We start from the raw sequence: 23,439 nt of genomic DNA, 5'->3' as shown, positions 1-23,439 counted from the left end.
TCAATCTCAATTACAAGCAAATGTTTTCTCTGTGGAGACTCTTCTCCTTTCAGGGCATTATGTGAACCTCTTTTGTGGATTGAGAGAAAGGATCAGTGGTCAATAGGGAGCAGAGTGCTGTGTACAGTGGATTTTTGTATCCCTCCGTCTCCTACATAATGCGTTTTGTCAGGAGAACAGCCTGCCATCCTGAGCAGATTTGCTGAATTAAAGAGCACAGCGGGGATAGGAAACTTGTTGCTAGGTGACTGACCGCTGCTGCTTGGTGGGTCTGGGCCGAAGGTGACTCTCTGCTTTTCTTCCACTACTTAATCTTGCCTTTTAATCTGCATCTATAATTAACTCTGTTAATGCCACACATCCATTTGTTTCTTTTATACCGCACTTCAGGCAACTAATTTATCATTATTTAGTCTTTACGCTCAAACAACAAACTATTTTTTCTCCATTAGCGTCATATGAGGTGAAACATTCTACAGGCAAAAAAAGATGTAGACTCAGTAGATATTGCCTGTGATTACTCACTTCCTCTGAGGATTTTCAGAGATACTTTTTGCTAATCTAAATGGAAAATACATCCTTGAGAAAACACTCCTGTTTTCCATTATCTCTACAGATTGATTGTGCCTAATTAATGGAAACATTCTTAGTGACTTTAAATTCCTCTCAGTGGTGACACATATCAACAATTAAAAATTGCTTTCTTTATCAAAGGTTTACATAATTGTTTCACCTGAAACAATGTGTTGCCTCCATTGTCTTTGCAGGACGTATTCTTTGTGGTCATTATCAGTCATAGAGGCGGGACTTGGATGCAGGACCTAGGAATGCAAAGAAGTGGGGACTTGGCAGAATCAGTTCTGTTGAAGTGATGGCTATGTCCACTGTCTGGGGAATGCTGTAGTAGATTCTGGCAGCAGCATCCAGAATTCAGCTTGGCTGTGTTGGTGGTTCAAGTGTGATGTTGTATGAAGAGGAAGAACTAAGGTGGTTTTAAGGAACTGGGTCTATGGCATGATTTTCAACACTGTTCCCGACCCGATGGCCCCACACCTAAGTCTCTGACCCTCCTCGACATACTGTGAGTTAAGATATCCTGCATGATACAATAGGCCTCGACTTGTACTTCTACCCCCCTACAGACATTCTGGTATAATAGTTAAAAGAGCTGACCTAGAGACAGACTGACTGCTTGGGTTCAAATCTCAGGTCTACCATTTACATGTTGTGTGGCCTGGGATAATTTAACCTCTCTATGCCTTGGTTTTCTCATCTCTAAAATAGTGATAATGATAGTACCTTCTGATTAGGGTTGTTATAGTATTAAATAAGCTAACCCTTGTAAGGCAATTAGTGCTTATTAGCTATTATTACTATATTGATCATATGATAAAACAATTATCTAATTTTACATGTCTTATTAAGACAATGCTGCATGCCCACAGTGAATAAAAATATTAAGACATGGAGATTAAATAATGCCTTTTAGGGTTTTCATAGCAGTTTGCTCACATGATCTCAATCCTCAAACTCCTCTAGTTTCACAAATTCTCAGTCTGTGTACAGAGACAGCTTACCATACCAAAGATAATTTAAATGCACATTTTCCTTAAGAACGTATATTTTGTGTGTACTATAGGGTTATACTATAGTTCAGGTTTTTAAAAGTGCTCGATCTGACCTTTCTAAATTAAGAAAAGGCAGGTTATGCAGGCTTTTATGCCAGACATATTTGGAGAGCATTAGGCTGTAATTAGACTAACTGGGGCTAGTTGGAGGTTGTGATGGCTCTACTTCAGTGGTGCATAAAAGCATCTTGTGCACAGAGAATTAGGAACCCAGAATAAGGACCATTAGGATGTCATTTACTACATTTTCATTTAATCAATTTATACTCTTTAATGTGATGGCCTAGTTTGCATCCTTTATGCAGGTGTTAATTCTCTGCCTTTGACTCTCTTTAATATATGTCTATGAAATGTGGCTGCCTGCAAGTTCTATGCACGTGTGATGGTGGAGATGAGATCACACTGTTGGGGAAAGCGGGCCCAGTCCAGCACTCTTGATCATCACCAAACACAGTGGAACAGCTAGAAAACTTTTATTTCTGATATTCTGAGAGTGAGCTAAAAGCCCCAGTTTCTTACGAAGAGTGCCTGAATCTACATAACACAATGAACTTGAATTTATTTCAGGGTATTTCTTCCTTATTTTTCCTTTTGACCATCAATGATAAAGTAATGTACAATAACAGTTTGAAGTAGTGGCTCTTCTGAGCACTCATATATAATCTCACTTACCTTAAAAATCTGCGTAGATAATTCCATTTTAAAAGTGAGAAAACGAAAGCCCAGTTGTTGACTTAGCTGCCCAAGATGATTCAGTGAGTCGATAGCAGGGATGCGCTGAAGCATATATAAATTTTCCTTTAGGCCATACTCCATGCTGCTTCTCTGCTAGCTTTTGCTGATTCAAGTATGGTATAGACAGAACAATAAGTTGTTCCTCTTCTTGTCTTTCAGAAAGAGTAGGTGATGACCTCAATTGAACTTACAGGATTGTTTCACATTTTGACATTTTATAAGATTTTCCTTCCAAAAACAAATAAAACACTCTTTAAAACTACTGTCAATTTGTGAGGCTCCATAGCAGATTTCTTAATTCTCAGGTAAAGCATGTCTGGAAGCTGAAGCTCCATGAAGGCAGGGACCATGTCTTCGGGGTTCACCACTATATCCCCAGCATTTAGCACAGTGCTCATCAGTACATAGTAGGTGTTCACATCATGTCTGTTGAACAATAAGTTGGTAAACAAATGAATTACTAAATTAATATACTTGAAAGGAGAAGCTGGTGTCTACCATTAGTTCCCTAAAATCCATTAGTTCTCTAAAATTCATTTTTTCCAGTAGTTTTCTTTTTTATATATATTTTATTTTTTTGAGCAAGAAAGAGCATGAATGGAGCAGGGGCAGCAGGAGAAGGACAAGCAGACTCCCTGCTAAGCAGGGATTATGACCCTGAGATCATGACCTGAGTCAAGGCAGACGTTTAACCCACTGAACCACCCAGGCGCCCCTCCAGTAGTTTCCTTAAAGTGATTAAAATTTAACTTTAAAATGAATTTCAAGGATTACTATATTTTTTTGAAGGATTACTTTAAACTTGACTTAATTTTCTCATTTTGATTCATGTTCTCCTTTATTTATTTATTTGGGCGGGGGGGGGGGGTGCAGCAGGAGCAGAGGAAGAGAATCTTAAGTAGGCTCCACTCCCAGAACAGAATCCTACTTGGGGCTCAATTTCACAAACCTGAGATCAGGACCTGAGCCGAAAGCAAGAGTCCGACATTCAACTGACTGAGCCACCCAGGTGCCCATTTCCTCCTTTTAATAAATTCTTGGCTTTTCAGTGGGCCGTGCAGAGACTTGGTTATTGGTTTAAAATCATGGAGTAAAATGAGTTCAGTAATGGTATATCATTTTAATTTCTCCATATCCAGAAAAAGATGGGAAAAAATTAAAAAAGTTAAGTTTAGAGCCTTTTTATTCTTTGCCTTTCCTGAGAAGTGACTAAAATTTTGAATTTAAAATGGATAAAAAGCTCAAATTTAAAATTTGAGTTTGAAAGGATGGAAATTATATATCTTTTCCTTTTCAGCCTAATGAATTTTTTAAGAAATGTAATAAATAGTTATATTTATGTACCAGCAGCCATTATTAAATTAGTTTGTCATTTTAATATAATTAGAGAAAATTATCATCAAAGTTCATTAATAAAGTTCATTAATAAACTTCGATATTTGGTGGCTGATTATCTCTGATTTTGCAGCAGAGTCTGTTTTTCATTGAGTGCTAAAAACTCACCTTTAGTTAGTAAGTTCTGCTAAATGACATAAGTATGCATAATGAAAGCTATACACTAATAGGTTCACATTAATATCCTTTTTGCATCTGCTAAAAACCTAACACTAATTGTTAATTATTTTTCTGCAACAATCCTTTGCAGTTTTTCCAGAAATTTGTGGATATTTGTTTGGAACAAGCTTTCTATTTTGCTATTTTCCCCATATTTTGGTTCTGTTTTATATTAACTTAACTACATTCATATGATTCCATGTCTAATAGGCAAGGATTATTTAAATACAAAAACTGCAATCAACAGGAAAGATGTTTTATAATGGTCTTCATTTAAAAAAGGAATATATCCTATGATTAGATCAATCTCATAGTATGAACTTCAGTCACTAGGATTTGGTGAAAATCAAAATAATTTTTAAAGTACTTGGAAATCACCAAACAAATTAGATTAAACAAGTGGTATATCAACTCAGAGGAATATCTACAGCATTAAGGGACCTCATGTAGATTTATTACAAATAGAATGATATGCCAACTTGTTCTACAGTCTTTAGTACATAATGCTGGCATCGAATCCAATCAAAAGTTCAATTGCCTTTGCTAAATGTGTATTTTGGAAAGTTATTATTATTTTTTTTTTACTTTTAAAAAATTTTATTTATTTTTTGTTTGAGAGAGAGAGAGACAGGGAGAGCATAAGAGGGGAGGCGAGGGAGAAGCAGGCTCTCATAGAGCAGGGAGGCCAATGCGGGGCTTGATTCCAGGACCTTGGGATCATGACCCAAGCTGAAGGCAACTGCTCAACCGACTAAGCTACCCAGGCACCCCTGGAAAGTTATTTTTCAAAGGTATAATTTGGTTTATTTTCCTTCTGTTCGTGTGATGGTTATTTCATAGCTGAACACTTCACTAATTTCTCAAAAATTCTAATTCTTAGAAAACCTTGCGCGTTGACCAACAGATTCAAATAAATAAAGTGCCTTTTAAATTTAATTTTCTTCTTTGTTTATTCCTCAAAGTGCTGTGTTAAGTATGTTAGACAAAGTGTAGTGATAATGAGGCATCTATTGTGATATAAAACAGATTGTGGTCCTGTGTGGACATACAATCCATTCATTCTATACCTTCCTCCCTCACAAGTATTAATTTGTGCCAGGTTGTGTTAAATTCTGAGGTTTCTCTATTTGTAGAAAAACAGCCTCTTCATATTTCTTCCTGAGCATCTTTAAAAAATAAATGTACTGTTTTCATGACATTTCTTCCAAAACATCCAAAACACTTAAAAAGTGATCATTCCATTTTTGAACACAATGCATGTAATAATGAAATTCCTTGGCAAAGCATCAAGTTTTTAAACAATTTTAAGTGAAAAAATGAATATTTATTTAGGACGAGGAAATAAATAACAATAAAGTATGGATATCTAAGGTAAACATTGTGAAATCTAGAAAACATAATTTTTAATTAATTGCCTGAAAAGCCTCTATAATACATTTTCCCTAGTATTTTTATGAAAACATTTTTGAAAATTCCTGTCAAATTTCTTTCCAATACTAGCTATAAAAGATGTATTTGCTGTTTGTATGCTTCTTTTAGGCTTGTGGTTACAAGCCTATGGAATCTGATAAACACTATTTCACATGATTACTATAAAAAAAAGTGCTCCTTTCCATGCACGCTGCTACGTTGAGTATCTCACAACATGGCAGCTGACTTGATGCAAGAGGAAGTACATACAGGCAAGAGGACAAGCGAAAACGCTGCAGCAAGAGAAAACAAGCTAGCAAAAAGACAGTCTTCTTGTAACCTAATCACAGAAGTGACATCCCTTCACTACTCGGTTGGAAGGAATCCCTAGGCCCCACCCACACGCAAGCGAAAGTAATTACACAGGGTGTGAATATCAGGAAGCATCATTGTAGGAGCTGCCTGTCACAGAACCATAGGACAACTTCATATGGTACTGTGGGCTCTGGCCTTATACCTTCCTGTCACGCTGCTGGCTAAGCAGGCTCAGTGGGCCATGGGAGCATATTAAAAGCCATTCCAACACTATTCTGACATCCAACAATGCATTAAATAAACATGCAAGTAACTGCAAGGTACCCAAATATACTGCATCAAACTCAAAGAAGATGTACCCCCAACTCATTTGTCCCTCATTTGAATCCCAAAAGTGCCACGGGGTTACTCCAGTACCACCTCACACAAGTGGCCTTAACTGGTTACAGTTAAAATATTTTGGTCTCACAAATTTTATAAAAGCATAAGTATGTGCATACATCGGAAGGGGTCAAAGAATTGCTTAAGCTTTAGTACTTTCTCCATAAATTGCCTCTGAATGGAAGCCATCATTACTGACTAGGTTGACATAGAAAATGAAATAAAGTTGATAGAATTTAGAAATTACCTTGAAGACCAGTTTCCATTGCTGCTTTTAAGCCCCTTTATCACTAGGACTTTTCAAAATTTTTATTTTAATTCCGGTTAGTTAACATACATTGTTATATTAGTTTCAGATGTACAATATAGTGATTCAGCACTTCCATACATCACCCAGTGCTCATCACAAGTGCACTCCTTAATACCCATCACCTATTTAACCCATTCCTCCACCCCTTTCCCTCTGATAACCATTAGTTTGCTTTCTATAATTAAGAGTCTGTTTCTTAATTTGTCTTCCTCTCTTTTTCCCCCTTTGCTCACTTGTTTTGTTTCTTAAATTCCACCTATTAGTGAAATCATATGGTATTTGTGTTTCTCACTGACTTATTTCACTTTGCATTATACTCTCTAGCTGCATCCATGTCATTGTAAATGGCAGGATTTGATTCTTGTTTATAACCTCTTTAGCAGTCTATATTAAGTTGATGGTTGTTCAAATTTGAACCCATACTTTACTCTTCTCCTCCCCACGTTTTAGGTACATGTTGTTATATTTTACATTCTTTTATTTTGTGAGTTCCTTAACTAATTTTTTATAGCAATATTCATTTTTATTACTTTTGTGTTTCCTACCTTTATACTGTCACTTTTGCTCTCTCCTTTCCACTCAAAGAGTCCCCTTTAATATTTCTTGCAGGGCTGATTTAGTGGTCATGAACTCCTTTAGCTTTTGTTTGTCAGGGAAACCCTTTCTCTCTCCTTCTATTCTGAATGAAAGCCTTGCTGGATAGAGTATTTTTGGCGGGAGATTTTTCCCATTCGGCACTTTGCATATGTCATGCCACTCTCTTCTGGCTTGCAAAATTTCTGTTGAAAAAGTTCCTGGTAGCCTTATGGGTTTTCCCTTGTAGGTTACTGTCTTATTTTGTCTCACTGCTTTAAAAATGTTTTAATATCACTATAGTTTGCCAATTTAATTACAATATGTCTTGGGGTGGATTTGCTTTTTTTATTTTTATGGGAGTTCTCTGTGCCTCTTGGACCTGGAGATCTGCTTTCTTCCCCAGATTAGGGAAGTTTTCACCTATTATTTCTTCAAATAAATTTTCTGCCCCCTTTCCTCTCTTCTTCTTCTTCTGGGATTCCTGTAATATGAATGTTATTATGTTTGATGGAGTCACTGAATTCCCTAAGTCTATTCTTGTGTTGCATAATTCTTTTTTCTCTCTTTTCAGCTTGATTACTTTGCATTGCTCTGTGTTCTAGGTCATTAATTTGTTCCTCTGCTTCTTCCACCTCGCTCATTCCAACAAGCATGTTTCTCATTTTGTTTATTGAGCCCTTAATCTCTGCTATGTTATTCCTTATTTCTGTGTTAAGGGTCTCATTCATGTCTTTCACTCTTTTCTCAAGTCCAGTGATCATCTTTATGATCATTACTTTAAATTCTCTATCAGGCACTTTAATTTATATCAGTTTTGTTTGGATCTCTGGCCATGGCCTTGTCCTGCTTTTTCATTTGGGATCAATTTCTCTGTCTTCTCATTATGTCTAAGTCTCTGTGCCTGTTTCTGTGTTAAGAAAGTCAGCTATATCTCTTGTTCTTAAGGATAAGACTCCTTTGTTGTTGAATATATCCATAGTTCATTCTTTTGCATTGCTGAGTAGTGACCCACTATAGGGATACATTACAATGTTTATCAATTCATATTTGAGTTGTTTCCAGTTTTTGGTTATTGTGAATAAAGATGCTATGAACACTATTGTTCAAATCTTTGTGGGAGATGTATTCATTCCTCTTGGACAAATAGATAGGAGTGAAATTACTGGGTCTTTGGGGTAGGTATGTGCTTAATTAACATTATGGGAAACTATCAAACAGTTTTCCAAAGTGATTCACTATTTTGCTCTCCTGCCATCAATGGAAGAGTACTCTTGTTTCTCCACATTCTCACTAACATTTGGTTTTGTCAATATTTTTAATTTTAGCCATTCTAACGGGTATAAAACAGCATTTCATTGTTATTTTATTTTGTATTTTCCTGATGACCAATGATGATGTGCACCTTTTCATGTACTGATCATCTGCACATCCTTTGAGAAGGATCTGTTCAGTCTTTTGCCCATATTTTACTGAATTGTCTTTTGTTATTGATTTGTAGGAATTCTTTATATATTGCAGATAGAGGTCCTTTGTTAATTGTATGTATTAAAATATTTTCGTCTTGTCTATATCAGTCAGGAAGGGGAAACCACATAGTTTGAACAGGAAAAGTTTAATATACTTAAGAATTCTTAAAAATAACAGGAGATTGAAGAACAAAAGATTGGCCAGTGAAAAATAAAAATAGCTTTAAAGACTATAGAAATAGTAGTTATAAAGAGCAGATACTATCCCTAGGACTGAGATAAAGTGTCCAAGGAAGAAGCCCCACCAGAGCCGAGAGGCAGATCTTGCTGAAGGCACTGGCTATGCTTACCAAATGGCCGACAGGAATGTCACTGTGATGCCACATCAGTAGAACTTGTTAGAAATATTCCTCTAGCGTGCTGATGAAGGCTGTTCATAGGGAGATGTCTCACTGGAGCACTCTGCTACAAAACTGCCTGAGGGAAGTACCAAGTGAAGCTGCTTGCTACTGGGTGCTGCTGGCCACTGTGCACTATAGCACATGGGTGCTAGAGAAGCTGAAAATACTGCAGGAGCCTGAAGCTTAAATAGGAGTCTGTGAACCAGCATACCAAAGTCCTTTACTGACAAAGGTGGCAATGGAAAAATATATAAATGTCCCAGAGTATGTAGAGAAGGGTGAATTTGGAGGTAACAGGCCATAAATTGATAACAGGGACACTGTGGTTTGCCTTTTCATTTTCTTAACTGTTGTCTTTTGATGTGCAAAAGTTTTTATTTTCTATTAAGTCTACTTTATCAGTGTTTTTCTTTTATGGTTAATGATTTTGTGTACTCTAATAAGTCTTTGTTTAACTCAGGTTCTCAAAGATATCCCCTTACGTTTCTTCTAGAAGTTTATAGTTTTAGGGGCTCCTGGGTGGCTCAGTCAGTTGAGTGTCTTACTCTTGATTTTGGCTCAGGTTGTGATCTCAGGGTCATGAGATCTGGCCCTGTGTTGGGCTCTGCGGTCAGCGTGGTATCTGCTGGAGATTCTCTCTCTCCCTCTGCCCCTCCCCACTCTCTCTAAATACATATATAAATATATAAAATCTTTTTTCCCCCCAAATTATGTCAAATTGATTGTCAGGTTGTCAAATAATCCTTTATTGAAATATTTTCCTTTGTAGTTAACTAGCTGGGCATTCCACTACACCATTATTGATGTCATCTATGATGTCATGAGAGTGGTGGCCATCAACATTGCAGCCCACAGACTGGGCAGTCCCCAGGATCTCTTTAATGGTTCCAGGGAGTTGCCTGGCTAAAGATCGGTTTTGCATTTGTCAGGCAATATTGACAATCTCATCAAAAGTGGTATTTCCACTGTGCTTAATGGTTTTCTGTCTCTTTCTATCTCTTGGTGGTTCTTTGAAGGCTTTGATAATCAGGACAGAGGCAGAAGATACCACTTCAATCTGGGCCTGTCTGTTCTGAATGGTCAGTTTCACTATAATCCTTAAACCCTTCCAATCACTGGTCACTTTGGCGATGTCATCACCAACATTTTTGGAGACAGACCCAATGGGCCGATCTTCAGGGCCAGGGCAGACTCTGGTGGCACCAACTTTGCCACAAGTGCACCTCAGGTACACAACTTTGATCTCATTGGAGTCGAACTCAGGGGGCATGGTGGAGGCAGCTGGTGTTGGATGAATCTGGATTCTGGATGACCGAAGATAGTTGCACCTTTGCCTCCTCCAAGCCAAAAGCCAAAAGCCAAAAGCCATAAGCCATATAATCTTTTTTTTTTTTAAGTTTATAGTTTCAGCTTTTATATTTAGGTCAATGATACATCTCAAATTAATTTTTGTGAAGTGTGTAGGAGTTGAGGTTCATGTTTTACATATATTTACCATTTTGCTGTAGTACCATTTGTTGAGAAGTCTTTCTTTTCCCTGTTGCACCAGCTTATTAGACAACCCCCTTGCTATCTTTGTAAAAAAAAAATCAAGTGACTACATATGTGAAGGTTTATTTCTGGATTTCCTGTTCTGGTCCACTGATCTATTTGTCCTTACTTACGACACCATCACATTGTTTTGATTATTGTAACTTGACAGTAAATTTTGAAATCAGAAAGTATATATCCACCAATTTTGATTTTTTTCCCAAGATTGGGTTCTGTTTTTCCACATAAATTTTAGAATCAACTTGTCAACTTCTAAAAAAAAAAATCCCGTTGAGATTTTGATTGGGATTGAATTGAATCTATAACTTTAAGAGAATTGAGCTTTTAAATCTATAACCGTGGTACTTAACTCTGTTCTTATTTTGGTCTTTTAAAATTGCTCTGTGAAATATTTCTTAGTTTTCAGTGTACAGGACTACCAGTTAGTACCAAATTAATGCTTATTGAATTAAAGTCTCTTCTTTCATTTACTACCAGTATGTAGTCTAAATCCTTTGAGCACTCATCAGCACCCAGCCATCATCCTATAACTCCACCTCCATTACTCTGTTGAAACCACATTTTCCATAGCCATAAGTGGTTTCCTTATTACTTCTTTTTTTTTTTTTAAGATTTATTTATTTATTTGAGAGAGGGAGAGAAAGCAAGCACAGGGAGAGGCAGAGGGAGGGGGAGAGAAACCTTAGCAGACTCCACACTGAGTGCAGAGCCTGATGCAGGACTTGATCTTATGATCCTGAGATCATGACCTGAACTGAAACCAAGAGCCAGATGCTTAACCAACTGTGCCACCCAGGGGCCCCTCCTTATTACTTCTAAGTCCTCATTTTCCGTTACCTTTCTATAGCTCTTAAAGTCACCTACAACCTCCTCTTTGAAACTCTCTATGCATTTGGCCTTCATTCTACTGCATTATCCTGACTGTCCTTTAACTTTGTTGACTACCCATTCTGACTCTTCTTTGCTTATTTACTCCCTAACCATGAGTAGTCCCTCAGACTCAGCACTCAACTCTGTCTTCTCTTCTGCTTACTGCTTCTACCTCATAGAACCAGTTACTCAAAACCTAAATATAAATTCCAATCATCTTCCAAGTGAATGATTTCCAAATTTATATGTATCCCCATCCATCAATCTTTTGTGGAATGAGTGAGAAATAAATATTATCAGCCCTATCCCTTTCAGGGGTAAACTTGAGTCATCTATCTCCAACTGCCTTCTAGACTCATGAGTCATCATCACCATCTCAAGTATAATATACCAAAGTCTGAATTTACTATCTTCTCTCCTCCTTAATATCTTCAGCTCCTCCTCCTCTAGACATCATCATTGAGGCCTTTACTGTCACAGCCAATTAGTGAGAAAGTTGTTTCAATTCTTTCTTTTGCATAGTTTTCATCTGTCCTGTCTTTTCCACTTCCAGTCACTCTTCGGATTTTGCATAAAAACTCCTCAATTATTACCAAACTAATTTTCCTGTTTCTGGTCTTCTATCACTTTCATTTCAACTTTCACACCATTGTTTGATTAATCTTTTAAGATCACCTTTATCTCACAACTTCCCTACTCAAACAGTCGTCTTCAGTGATCACTCACCTCTGAATTCCTTAACACTTATCCTTCCACATTTATTCAATCCTTTGCCCAGGAATTTAGATGTGTTCTTTATAATAATTCTACTCTGTCCCCTGAGATTTATTTCTATACTAATGTGAACATGTTTTAACTATATTCTTTTAATAAGTTTTCATCTGTTTCAAAAGTTTCTTGGGTTTTCTCATCCATTTATTTTTCCAAATTAACTTTAAAACATGTTGCTAAATTATTTGAAAAAAACTTGTTGGAATTTCATAATCCCATGTACTTTATAGATTTATTTCAAGAGAATTAAGATCTTTATATTTTTTATATTTTTTTCATTCAAGAATAAGCAACTTCTCTCCATTTATTCCAGGTTTTTATGTTTCTATTAAGTTTTCTGGTTTTCTTCATGTGACTGCACACATTTTTAGTCTATCTATTACAAAATATTTAATGGATTTTGTAATCATTATGAATAGATTCTTTTTCTTCCTTCCTTTTTTCTTTCTTTCTCTTTCTTTCTTTCTTTCTCTTTTTTCCTTCCTTCCTTCCTTCCTTCCTTCCTTCCTTCCTTCCTTCCTCTAGTTCCTATTTAACCTATTGAATTCACTTTATTATAGAGAATCTCAAACAAGATAAACACTTTCTAGGTGATTTTGTGGATTTGGCTATATATAGATATAGAAACAAAGATATATAGATATGTGTGTGTAATTTGTTTTGTTTTAAATAAACAGTGAATGCAGAAACGTTTTCTCTCATTACATAGCTTGATTTCAGGTACCATACTTCTGACTGGGTACTTGAACTGCATAACCTAAAGCACAGTTTATATTCATTGAGAAAATGTGCAAATATCCATGAAATGACTATATTTATTTCATTCTGTTTCTTGTTACTTGTGTTTTTCTTCTAATCTTAATGAGAATCAGAATATTTCTATTCTAATGAGTTAAAAAGAGCAGGCTATTTATTTTCCTGAATGTTATGCACCCAGAGTAAAACAACAAAGACAGTATTAACAAAAGATTTAGTGCATGTTATGTGAATGTGCTCCCAAGTGAAGATTAATAAAACAATGCTTATAAAAAAAGGAATGTTTAAATATATTGGTTATCCTAATATATTATTTATCCTAATTATCTCATTTGTCAGTACTGAAAAAAAATACGTATATCCTCTGAAGTTTTTCTAACACTGGAATTTGCCATCAAAGCCAGAGGCAATTACATCCTACTGAGTGCACATTAAAGCAATCTAGAAACAGTTATTAAAATACATATATCCCTTTGCAGAAATACCAAGAGATGCAATAGCTGGATCATATAGTAAGACTACATTTACTTCTATAAAAAAAACTGCTAAACTATTTTCCATTCCATTCCATTTAGCTGTACCATTCTGCACCTAACACGTCCCTAAAACAATAAAGCCTATTTTTTTAAAAGGGGAAAAAGAAAGGAAAAAAAATACATCTACCCCAGTTCTGCCAAGATGGAGTACTTTTTTTCCTCCTAGGACCTCCTCCTTGCAACTAAAAAACCCTGGGCATACACAACAAACAAAGATAGGAAGACTCTGAAAGATAGTAAACTGCCCAGGGACCTCAGGACTCGAGGAAAAACATAGTGATGAATTCCTGAGTTTCCTTGTTGCCTCCCACATATCCCGGACAAGGAACTGCAGAAGCCTCCAAACTGAAACCATGAACAGGCATAGGCAAAAACCAAAACCAAAACCAAAACACTTCCATGAAAAATCTGTTTCCCCTAGCCAAAGAACTGAAGGTCCTAAAAACAGAAAAAGTGAGAAAGTTGTTTCAATTCTTTCCTTTTCATAGTTTTCATCTGTCCTGTCTTTTCCACTTCTAGTCACTCTTCAGATTTTGCATAAAAACTACTCAATTATTACAATTATTTCCTAACTAATTTTCCTGTTTCTGGTCTTCTATCACTTTCATTTCAACTTTCACACCACTGTTTGATTAATCTTTTAAGATCACCTTTATCTCACAACTTCCCTACTCAGTCATCTTCAGTGATCACTCACCTCTGAATTCCTTAACACTGGGCAATACCTACCCCACTCCAGGCAGACATCAGTGGGAAAACCCCACTCCTAAAAAAGTTCAAATAGCTCACAGGAAGGCAAGAGAAGACAAACAGAAAAAACAAACAGAAAACAATAAAATGACTGACTTAATCCTCAACATATCAGTTATTCCCTTAAATGGAAATAGTTTAAATACACCAATCAAAAGACAGAGGTTGGCAGAGTGGCCGAGAAAACATCATCCAAAAATATGCTGTATAGAATAAATTCACTTCAAATACAATGACATGAGTAGGTTTAAAGTAAAATAGAGATCAGGTGACATCAAAATGACAGAATAGGAAGTCCTAGCTCTCATTCCCACCCCCCAACCAACACAGATTTAAAAACATAAATTACAAAATACCTTTATGAGAAGTCCAGAATTCAGTTAAGAAGTTGCAGTATCCCAGGTAAGTAAAAAACCTGAGATCAGCTGCAGTAAAACAGGTAAGAAGAGCAATTTCACTTTTTTGGCATCAGTCCCCCAAACCTGGCACAGCTTATCACAGAGAGAGATTGTGACTCCTTCCTGGGGCGGGGGGAGAAGGCAGAGTGAGGAGAACATCCAACACCCCCAGGCCTTCAGTGCTGCAAATCAATTAATGTGATATACCGCATTAATAAAATGAAGAATAAAAATCACACGATCTTCTCAACAGATGCAGAAAAAGCATTTGATAAAATTCAATACCTTTTCATGATAAAACTCTCAACATACTAGGTATAGAAGGAATTTTATGCCCTTTTTTTTTACTCTGAACTTAATATATTTGTATTTGAGTAGACAAGTCAAGTAAATTGAAGTAAATTGAACATGCACAAAATTCTTTACTATGAAAATAAATGGTTCCAATGTTTTTTAATAAAAAACTAATTTGTAAAAAAATAAAGTAAAATACTAGAAAGAGATAACAGGGATGCCTGGGTGGCTCAGTTGGTTAAACATCTGCCTTATGTTATCATAAAAATGTATGCAAACTCATGTACATACACACATATATTCACAAACACATAAGAGTTTTTGTCATTATTTCCCTTTATTAAAAGGGGATTTATATTACACACATTTTTCACTTTGTTTCCTTACTCAACTTTGTGAGAATTCTTTCAAATCAATTGGTATAGCTTTAATTCATTTTTAATAGATGTATATTATATATCATAATTATTCTATCACTACCAAATTCATGAGTAGTCACTTGTTTCTGAGTTTTGCCACTAAGAACAAATTCAGTAAGTGCTTATATGTTTTTATATCCTGATGGATTTATTTCTATGGAATAAACTCTCAGGCCTGAAATTAATGGGACTGTTAATCCCATTATGAGAGATTTGGTCTGTAGTCTTTTGCTTTCTTTTTCTTTTTTTCTTTTCTTTCTTTTTTTTTTTTTTTTTTTGTGCTGTCTTTGTCTAACTTTGGTGTAATAGCAGCCTTATAAAATGAGTTGGGAGATGTTTCCTCCTCTTCCATTTCCTAGAACAGATTATGTACAATGGGTGTTAATTCTTCTTCTTTTTTTAAATGATTTTATTTATTTATTTGAGAGAGAGAGCGAGCACAATAAGGGGGAGTGGCAGGCAGAGGGAAAGAGAGAGAAAGAGGCTTCTTGCTGAGCAGGGAGCCCGACACAGGGCTTGATCCCAGGACTTTGGGATCATGACCCGAGCCAAAGGCAGATGCTTAACAACTGAGCCACTAGGCGCCTCTGGGTGTTAATTCTTTAAATGTTTCGTAGAATTTTCCAGTGAGCCTACCTGGACCTAATGATTCCTTTGGGGGGTGCTTTTTTTTTTTAATAAAGATTTTTATTTATTTATTTGAGAGAGAGAGAGAGAGAGTGAGCAAGAGAGAGCACAAGCAGGGGGAGCAGCAGGCTGAAGGAGAAGCAGGCTCCCTGCTGAGCAAGGAGTCTAATACAAGACATGATCCCAGGACCCTGGAATCATGACCTGAGCCGAAGGCAGATGCTTAACCAACTGAGCCACCCAGGCACTCCTGGGGGAGCTTTTCAGTTACAAACTAAATTTCCTTTATTGTTGTCAGACTTGAGGTTTTCTACTTCATCTTGGTTGAATTCTGATAGTTTGTGATATTTGAGGAATTCATTCATTTCTTCTAAGTTTATAAAGTTGTTCATAGTTGTGATGGTTAATTTTATGTGTCAACTTGGTTGGACCACAGTGCATAGATATTTGTCCAAACATTATTCTGGATGTTTCTCTGTGGGTGTTTTTGGATGAGATTAACATTTAAATTGGTAGATTTTGATTAAAGCAGATTGCCCTCCATAATGTGACTGGGCCTCATCCGATCAGTTAAAGGCCTGAATAGTACAGAGACTCGTCTCCTCTGACCAAGGAGAAATACTGCACCAGATGGCTTTTGGACTTGGACTACAACGTTAGCTCTTCCTGGGCCCCTAGCCCGACTGCCTTCATACTTGAACTGCAACATTGGCTCTTCTCTGGGTTTTCAACTTGGTAGTTTTAGAATTGAACTGCAGCACTGGCTTTTTCCTGGATCACCATGCAGATTTTGGACTGCCAGCCTCCATAACACATGAGCCAATTCCTTAAAAAAAGTCTCTTTCTATACATATACATCTTATCAGTTCTGTTTCTCTGGAGAATCCAACTAATAATTATTTCCTCCTAATGGCTGCAGGACCTGTAGTAATAGTCTCTGTTTAATTGCTAGTATTGGTGATGTGGGTCTTCACTCTTTTTATCTTTGTTGGTATCATTAGAGATTTATCAATTTATTGGTTTTTTAAAAAAAAAACCCAGTTTTTTGTTTTATTGATTTTTTTCTATTGTTTCCAATTACATTAATTTCTGCTCTTCATCATTTTATTCCTTCACCTTGCTTTAGATTTATTTTGTCTTCTTTTTCTAGTTTCTTGAGGTAGGAACTTCAATTATTTAGTTAAGATCATTTTTTCCTAATGTTAGCATTTAATACTCAGCACTGCTTTAGCTGCATCCCCCATATTTTCATATGTTGTATTTTCACTTTCTTTCAGTTCTATGTATTTTTAAATTTTTCTTTGAGACTTCCTCTTTGATTTATGGATTATTTAGAAGTGTGTTATTTTATTTCCAAGTGTTTGAAGAGTTTCCTAACCTTTTTCTATTATTGATTTCTACTCTGGCTCCATTATGGTTACAGAATATACTGTTTGATTTCAGTTCTTTTAAGCATGTTGATATATTTTCTGTGGCCCAGGATATGGTCTATCTTGGTACATGTTTCATGGGCTCTAGAATAAAAAAACTGTATATTTTGCTGTTGCAGGCAGAGTATTCTGTATATTTCAGCTAGATCCTGTTGGTTGATTGTGTTGTTCAGATCTTATAGTTTGCCATCTAGTAGTTGTTTAGTAGTAATTGCTGAGAGTGGGATATTTAAATCCCTGGTGTGCAATTATGGATTTGTCTATTTCTCCTACCAGTTTTTGTTTCATAGTTTTGGGGCTCTGTCGTTTGGTGTATACACATTTAAGATTAAGTCTTCCTAATGAATTGATCCTTTCATCATGTGTAATGTGCCTCTTTGTCTCTTGTAATTTTTATTGTTTTGAAGTCTATCTTATTTGATGTTAATATAGCCACTCCTGCTTTAAAAAAAATAATTTGTATGGTTTGTTTTTTTTTTCCAGAGAGACGGGGCACAAGAAGGGGAACAGCAGAGGGAGAGGGAGAAGCAGGTTCCCCGCTGAGCAGGGAGCCCGATGTGAGGCTTGATCCCAGGACCCTGGTATCATGACCTGAGCCGAAAGCAGATGCTTAACTGACTGAGCCACCCAGGCACCCCCAGAAACACTTTAAAAAGCATCAAGTTATCTGTTTTTGATAGTTTGGTAGTAACAACCATTAAAACCCTTAAGGGCTGGCACATTTTATAGAGGCCAATTTTAATAAACTTCTCAACTTGTTACATGATTGTTTTTCCTTTTGAGTCAATTTTGATAATTATTTTTTTAGAAAATCATTCACTCCATCAAAATAATCTTGTCAAACCTTCCCATTTTGCAAGAGAAGCTTGAAAGAAGAAGTCTTATTAATATTCCTTTTATTAAAAATAATGTTAGACTTACATTCATGTTAATACCTTATATAATCACAGTACAATGATTAAAACCAGAAAATTGGGGCGCCTGGGTGGCTCAGTCGTTAAGCGTCTGCCTTCGGCTCAGGGTGTGATCCTGGCATTCTGGGATCTAGCCCCACATCAGGCTCCTCTGCTGGGAGCCTGCTTCTTCCTCTCCCACTCCCCCTGCTTGTCTCTCTCTCACTGGCCGTTGCTGTGTCAAATAAATAAATCTTTAAAAAAAATAAAAATAAAACCAGAAAATTAACATTGATACAACAGTATTAACTCATGTGCATACCTTCAAATTTCACCAATTGTCCCCCTAATATCCTTTTTTCTGAAACAGGATCTAATCCAGATACCACACTGCATTTAGTCATTTCTCCTTTGTCCTGATTTTAGCAATTACTTATAACACTGTGCAAGATTAACAAGACCCTCAGACCTCCAGTTTGCTACTTCTGGACAAGCAAGGCATGGCTGAAATGTACGTCTTATGTGTTATCAGCAACAGCTACCCTGGAACTCAAGTCAATGTGGGGATGAAGGAGAGCTGACAGAGTGTAGAGGAGTGAGTGTTCATTACATCTCTTCTTTCCTCAGTTTGCCAGACGGATCTTTTTTGTACTTCTTGCATCATATGGAAACCAGTTTTTATTTGCTTATTCTGGGATTCCCTACATCTTGCATGGCCTAGCATATAGAACATGTTGAATACTTGTTAAATAAATGAGTGAATTCTGACAAGGACAAAATGCTTGCTGTTCATTTGGAAAAAGTTTCTACTAGCAAGAAAGTATATATGCTATATTGTCATGGACATGGTGTTTTTGTTTATCTATAATCTATTTTCCCTTCTTTCAGAACAGGAATCTCATTTTCCTTTTAGAAACTATTTCCCCTGACTCCATGCAGTCTTGGTAGAACCATCGATCAAGATATCAGGGAGTGACCACATGACCTAGGTTAGGCCAATCAGCCTTTACTTGACATGCTGAGCAGGGAGCCTGTCCTGGGGCTCAATCCATTGACCCCAACAGCATGATCTGAGCTGAAATCAAGAGTTGAGGCCCAGCCGACTGAGCCACCCAGGTGACCTATATCTTTTTTTTTTTTTTTAATTTTTATTTATTTATGTGACAGAGAGACAGCCAGCGAGAGAGGGAACACAAGCAGGGGGAGTGGGAGAGGAAGAAGCAGGCTCATAGCGGAGGAGCCTGATGTGGGACTCGATCCCAGAACGCCGGGATCACGCCCTGAGCCGAAGGCAGACGCTTAACGACTGCGCTACCCAGGCGCCCCATCCTATATCTTAATACAACAGTGAGATGAGATATAGCAAAGGATACTGTACTATTTTTTCATGAAAAAAAATTAGTTCATTTTAGAAAACAACGATTAGGCATTTTTTCAAGCTACCACATTAACATTTACTAAATTTAGTATCACCTTCTTAAATAGATAGTATGTTAATCTGAAAATATGCATTATAAAAATTTTACCTCTAATTCCTTGGTAATAGCTGACCCACTGTTTTCTAAAATAACCCACCCTGTAGCAGTTCTCATAGTTGACTTACAATAGAAAAAATAAAAATAATGACATATTTGAACCATTTGCTTATAAGAGTAAATCTGGACACATTTTGTGTTATTTTTCTTATGTGTTTACAATATAGAATTTGGAGACATTACAAAAGGATTCTTATTAGTAGTTTATAAATCCATGCTTATTAACATTATAATAAAAATACATGTATTTGCATCCAATTTCATTTCTTAAATTACAAAGATGTGGTAAGCATTGACCATCAAATGTCATCTCTCATATATTGATAGCCCAGAGAAAAGGTAACTATATTTGAAGTCCTGGAAAAAATTGCTAAGCCTTCAGCATTCCCTTGTCAAAGTAATTTTCATAACTAACAAGGAGCAATAAATGACAAAAAACAGGAATACAAATAGTTTTACATTATGTCAGTACTTACAATTGATACATCCACCAGGCTTAGCCTCTGATGATCTTAATTCTGAAGTGCCATTTCCTTTAAGAACTAAAGGAAAATACATGAAAGTTCCCATGAAATTCAAATAGTTATTTTAGATCGGTCTTGATTTTACAAACAGGAAGAAACAGATCATGAAACATGTTAAATTTAAATAAAAGAATTATTTCTCTTATACAGCATTTTTGGCATTCTTCCTTGTTATCTAAACCAGAAAATATGCAACTGTGTGTATGGATTGGTGAAAACTCTTAGAAGTAAAATGGCAGTGGTATACCTCAACAGAGCTAACCCTCAGTGTATTTTCTATAATCCTTGTTCTGTTTTAGGCCACCTGTACCTTCCAGAAAAGACTAATTTTTCTCCTAATATAGAAGACTCACTGCATAGTTACAATTTTTCTTTTTATATGGGGTAGAAGAGACTGCTTCATTATTCAATAAAAAATTTAATGACAATTTCTGAGGCATATTTCCCTAGGTTTTATTGCTTATAAATTCTAGTAGTTTTCAAAAAGAATTTTAATTATCTATTTGACAAAAATTTATGTAGTATTCTTATGTGAAAAATCCTGTACTAGGTGTTTTAGAGACAGCAGTGAATATGGCCGACTTGATCTCTCCTCTTCTGGAACCTTCAGTCTAGTGGCAGATACAACATTAAAGTACACATAGAATTCCTTGTATAATTAAAGTTGTAATGTTATATGAAGGAGGTATGCAGAATGTTATGAAAGATAGCCTAACAGTCTATGGGAGGAAGGGAAGGCTTCTTTGAGAAACTGACATGAATCAGTGAGTATATTGGTGTAACAAAGCCTATGGTTCTAATCAGACCTGAAGCCAAACCTATGGTTCCTTTTGTGTTTAAGCTTGTATGAGTTGGGTTATCTGTTGATTACATCTGAGGAGTCTAACTAACATGTCATTTAATGTCAAATAAGATGTAAAATAACTTTTGTTCAAGATATTTAAAGAAAAGACAATTATTAGATTTTAGGTTGCGGCTTGGGAGTTAAGATGGTGGAGGAGTAGGGGACCCCTTTTTCAGCCGGTCCCCTGAGTCGAGCTGGATAGGTACCAGACCAGCCTAAACAACCACGGAATCAGCCTGAGACGCAGGATGATGCATCTGGAACTCTACAAATGAACATCTCCAGCGCTGAGTATTGAGGTACGAAGAGGGGAGCTGTAAACCATGCACAGATATCGGAAGATAAACGGAAGGGGGAGGGAGCTGCCGCGTTTGGGCGCCGGGAAGCGGCAGCCACCTGCACGGGGGAGCGGGCGGACTCACAGAGGGCACCCACGAGACAGCGGACTGAGACCGGTGAGCCGTGAACGCGCGCCACCAGGCATCTCCCGGAACACCGGAATCCCGGTGTGCTCATGGGATCCAGACTGAGACCGGGAGCTCCTGGAGCGCGCACGGGGCGGCTGGCGGCTGGCGGGCCACCTGCATGGGGGAGCGGGCAGACTCGCGGTCGGCACCCGCGAAACAGCAGACTGAGACCCTGAACCGGGTGCGCGCGCCACCAGGCTTCTCACGAAACCCCGGAATCGAGGTGTGCTCACCGGGCATAGACTGAGACCAGGAGACCCGGGAGCGTGCCGGACGGCCGGTGGCTGGCGACATTAGAAACACAAAGGACAGAGACGCGCCGGCCCTGGAAGTGAGGGCAGGGACGCCGGGTGTGGGGCGCACATCCCGGGACGCTGCAGGGTTGAGCAGCACCAACAGTAACAGAGTTAAAGTGGCCAGAACATCAGTGGAGAACGGGCCGCAATCCCTCTGTTCTGCGACAATGCAGCCTCTGCTGCTCTGACCCTCAGAAGAGGCATAGCCGACCGCCAGGGAAAGCCGCCAGAGAACAAAAGCCTGGAAATACCGGCTCAGAGAGTGCCCATCCCCATCCTCCCTCGCAGGGGACACGGAGACTCTAACCAAACAGGGTTGCCTGAGTATCAGCGCGGCAGGCCCCTCCCCCAGAACACAGAAGGCAGGCTGAAAAATCAAGAAGCCCACAACCCGAGGCGCCTGGGTGGCGCAGTCATTGAGCGCCTGTCTCCGGCTTAGGGCGTGATCCCAGCGTTCTGGAAAGGAGTCCCTCATTGGGCTCCTCCGCTGGGAGCCTGCTTCTTCCTCTCCCACTCCCCTGCTTCTGTTCCCGTTCTTGCTGACTATCTGTCTCTCTCTCTCTCAGATAAGTAAATAAATAAAATCTTTAAAGAAGAAGCCCACATCTCTAAGATCCCTATAAAACAAGGGGCACGGCCTGGGACCCAGTCAATAATTTGGGCTCTGGACAACCCCGCAACCTCTCCTCATCAGAATGACAAGAAGGAGAAGCCCCCCCCCCCCCAGCAAAGAAAAGACAGTGAGTCTGTGGCCTTTGCCACAGAAGTAACGGATATGGATGTAACCAAATTATCAGAAATGGAATTCAGAGTAACAATGGTCAAGATAATGAGTAGACTTGAAAAAAGTATTAAGGAAAATGTTACTGAGAATATAGAATCCCTAAGGGCGGAAATGAGAGCGAATTTGACAGAAATTAAAAATTCTATGAGCCAAATGCAGGCAAAACTAGAGGCTCTGACGGCCAGGGTCACCAAAGCAGAGGAAAGGGTTAATGAATTGGAGGATGGGTTAATAGAGGAAAAAATAAAAATAGAAGATGGTCTTAAAAAAATCCACACCCACGAATGTTGGCTACGGGAGATTACTGACTCAACGAAATGATCCAATGTTAGAATCATCGGCATCCCCGAGGGGGTGGAGAAAAACAGAGGTCTAGAAGAGATATTTGAACAAATTGTAGCTGAAAACTTCCCTAATCTAGCAAGGGAAACAAAAATTCGTGTCCAAGAGGCAGAGAGGACCCCTCCCAAGCTCAACCATGACAGACCTACACCACGTCACGTCATAGTGCAATTCGCAAATATTAGATCCAAGGATACAGTATTGAAAGCGGCCAGGGCAAAGAAATTTCTCACGTACCAAGGCAAAGGCATCAGAATTACGTCAGACCTGTCTACACAGACCTGGAATGAGAGAAAGGGTTGGGGGAGCATTTTTAAAGCTCTTTCAGAGAAAAACATGCAGCCAAGGATCCTTTATCCAGCAAGGCTGTCATTCAGAATTGATGGAGAAATAAAGACATTTCAGAATCGACAGTCACTAGCCAATTACGTAACCACGAAACCAGCCCTACAGGAGGTATTACGGGGGGTTCTATAAAAGTAAAAAGGCCCCAAGAGTGATACAAAACAGAAAGTCACAGCCAATACAAACAAAGACTTTACTGACAACATGGCAGAATTAAAAGCATATCTCTCA

The 23,439-nt window shown here is 37.8% G+C and overlaps 1 long non-coding RNA gene and 1 pseudogene across 1 annotated transcript; both read right to left on the bottom strand.

Annotated features, from left to right (window-relative positions):
* Positions 1–746: 746 nt before the first annotated feature.
* Positions 747–14,584, bottom strand: LOC130544827 (uncharacterized). Its single transcript, XR_008961472.1, has 3 exons — positions 14,367–14,584; positions 2,301–2,789; positions 747–821 (listed from the first exon to the last, which is right to left on the bottom strand). It is a non-coding gene; the product is annotated as an uncharacterized LOC130544827 (long non-coding RNA).
* On the bottom strand, positions 9,511–10,061 carry LOC113242306 (60S ribosomal protein L12-like; annotated as a pseudogene).
* Positions 14,585–23,439: the final 8,855 nt, after the last annotated feature.

The sequence above is a fragment of the Ursus arctos genome, unplaced genomic scaffold (assembly GCF_023065955.2).
Source record: "Ursus arctos isolate Adak ecotype North America unplaced genomic scaffold, UrsArc2.0 scaffold_25, whole genome shotgun sequence".
Lineage (NCBI taxonomy): Eukaryota > Metazoa > Chordata > Mammalia > Carnivora > Ursidae > Ursus > Ursus arctos.
This window is presented reverse-complemented; position numbering and strand designations above follow the sequence as displayed.